This window comes from Rhincodon typus, unplaced genomic scaffold (assembly GCF_021869965.1).
Source record: "Rhincodon typus isolate 14 unplaced genomic scaffold, sRhiTyp1.1 hic_rhity00009499, whole genome shotgun sequence".
In the NCBI taxonomy this organism is placed as follows: domain Eukaryota; kingdom Metazoa; phylum Chordata; class Chondrichthyes; order Orectolobiformes; family Rhincodontidae; genus Rhincodon; species Rhincodon typus.
Window position 1 is genome coordinate 4,897 of NW_025975137.1, and position 2,911 is coordinate 7,807.

Below are 2,911 nucleotides of genomic sequence, written 5' to 3' on the forward strand. Positions count from 1 at the left end.
TTTATCCACCTTTATGCATTTTAAGATGTCCAGCATTTCCTCCTCTGTAACATAGACACTTTTCAAGATATCACTGTTTACTCTCCAAGTTCTGTAGCTTCTTCACAATTAATTCTGATGCAAAATACTCATTCAGAATCTCACCCATTCCTGCAGTTCCACACATAGGCAGCCTTGTTGATCTTTAAGGGACCGTATTCTCTCCCTCTTTACTCTTTTGTCCTTAATGTCTTTGTGGAATCTTTCGAGTCTCCTTAACCCTATTTGCCAAAGGTTTCTCATGTTCTCTTGTTACCTTCCTAACTTCCCTCTTGAGTGTACTTAAACTTCTGTTTTACTCCTGAAGTGATTCACTCAATCTCAGCTGTCTATCCCGACCACATGCCTCCTCCTTTTTCTCGACTAGAGGCTCAATTTCTTTAGTCATTCATCATTCCCTACATCTATCAGCCTCACACTTACAGGTACATACTGCTTCTGGACTCTCGTTATCTTATTTTTGAAGGCCTCCCACTTTGCAACCATCCCTTTACATGTGAATTATCTGTCCCAATCAATGTTTGAAATTTCTTGCCTAATATTGTCAAAATTGGTCGTCCACCAATATTGAACTTGAACTTTTAGATCAGGTCTATCCTTTTCCATACCTACTGGAAAGGATGTGATTACTGGATATTTAGAAAATAAATGTCTGATTGGACAGAACAGACAGATTTATTAAGGGGGAGTTACGTTTGAGAAACCTGATGTGTGCTCTTTAAGGATGTTGCCAGCAGAATTAAGAAGTGGGAACCAGTGAGTGTGGAGTATTTAGACTTTCAGGAGGCTTTTGACAACATTTCACGCAGGAGACTAATAGAGTGAAATTGAATTGAATTGAGAGCAATATACTAGGATGGACTGAAAACAGGTTAATAGGCAGAATGCAGAGTCAGAATAAGTTGGTATACTGTGACCAATGGCTTACTTGCTAATGGCTGAGCTGATTCAGGAACTCTGGAGAAATCTTTACTATACAGAGTAAACAACAAAATGTGTTTTCACAACAGCTGTAAAACAGAGAGTAACAAACATTAGTACTGTGTGGATTCAAGCATTGCTTTGAAACAACTTTGTTTATTTAACCTTTCTGACAACAAAATACTTAATTTTTTTCCAAACATAACTCACTACATTATACTTGACTTTCCTTTCAAAATTATTCCAAATTCAAACTGACAACAAAAGACTCCAAGGTTTTGCTTATATACAGCCTCAGCAGTATTGTTGGGCTAACAGGTTTCATTAATGGTCGATTGTTTGTTTGGTAATAAATTAATCTATCCCATTTTATTCTGAAACAAATTAAAACTACCTCCACTGTATCCATTGGCTCTTATTTTAAATTAAAGTTAAAAGATTTAAATGCATTTTCCCTTCAAAATTCCATTGAATTTTCCACTGTGCGCTTGAACTGGCAACTTATAGCAAGTAACTTTATCAATCCCAATTTCAGAAACAATTATGTCTGGCCTCAGTGGTTTTAAATTGTGCTCTTATACTAAAGCTTCAAATGACTGTAGTCAGTTCAGGATTCACCTGTTTTCAAAGACCCCACAAGACTTCCAGCTCCCTCACTGTGTTCTTGCAACCTATTCAAAATATTTAAAAAAACACAATTCACTGTGGCTCTGGAAGAAGTCTAGTGCATTGATCATATTCAAAGGACACAATCCACCCTACAGAAGGTGAGAGAGAAGATTTAAAACAGTCAGCACTAAGAGTGCATTCTGCTGGGCTCAGATGGGGCACGGCCCGTCACCAGGCGATACCATGGCATACTTTCAAGTATTCAGTTTAAAAAGACTATCAACAGTCATTTTACTTTCTATTGTCTATGCTAATTTATATTCTATTAAATATTTAATATTCGATTTCTAATTTATTCCAAATTCAGAGTTCAAATTGGATGTCTTCCAAAAAGATTTATCAATGTTTTGAGGCCAAGCTAAGCCTTTTTTTTAATCCCCATGCACCAGTTTAATAAAGAACAATTCTGAAAACTTACAATTAAATAGGATTTTAAAATCATGAACCTATTCCGGGGCTGGGGGGTGGGGAGGGGAAGAAGAGTCCTGGAGGCAAGTCCTGGAGAGAGGCCAGCCCTGTGGAGGCAGCAAGGCTGTGTTTACTGAAGCCCGGTGGGCACAGATCCAGCAAGAAAGGATTATAACTTGAGTACTTAGGGATATCTTTATTATAATTCTGGACTTTTTAAACTCTGTATTCCCATGCTAGTCTTTTTTAAAAACTATTTCAATTCTGCAACAGCACATAAAGTATCTGTACCAAGGTATCCTGTGCCTAAGATGGTGCCGAGAAGCGACATTACAAACTTTTCACTGCACTCTTTCGAGTGCACGTGGCAATAAAGTCTATTCTATTCTTTTGGACTACTCCTTGTTTTAACATTGATTTCAGTCACATATAAGGAATGCTTCATTGTCACTGTCATGGGAACTCTGTGTGAACACAATCCAGTTTTCACAAAGGTCTTCTTTAACTTCACTGGGGGAAAGGGACTTTTTAATCTTTTCCATAACTGTGCTTCAGGGTCCTAATCCTTTGCCTGTGCCTTGCGGCTCCTGGGTGACATTACACACTTGTGTTGTCTCACTACACAGCGTTGGAACAGTTAGGGAAACACTGGCAGCTACATTCTCAAGTTTACCTGTCTTGTCTTGCAAAATAACTGTCCCAGCTGCTGTCTGTTCTATCTGACATGGTTTAATTTTTGTCACTGGATAATTCTGTTCAAAGAGAATTACTTGTCTAAAATTCCCACTTTCCCCATTTTAGAGCACAAATTCACGCCAAATAGCATTTAGGATGAGGAAATCTTATCACCCAGAATTGAAAATTGACGTAAATA

The 2,911-nt window shown here is 37.9% G+C and overlaps 1 long non-coding RNA gene across 1 annotated transcript in view; it reads right to left on the reverse strand.

Annotated features, from left to right (window-relative positions):
• LOC125482377 overlaps positions 1 to 2,071 on the reverse strand; it is a 4,424-nt gene extending 2,353 nt beyond the window's left edge. The window contains exons 1-2 of the long non-coding RNA XR_007261625.1: positions 1,579 to 2,071; positions 968 to 1,049 (exon numbers count right to left, since the gene is read on the reverse strand). This is a non-coding gene — a long non-coding RNA (uncharacterized LOC125482377). The remainder of the gene's footprint in view (positions 1 to 967; positions 1,050 to 1,578) is intronic.
• Between the last annotated feature and the right edge of the window lie 840 nt (positions 2,072 to 2,911).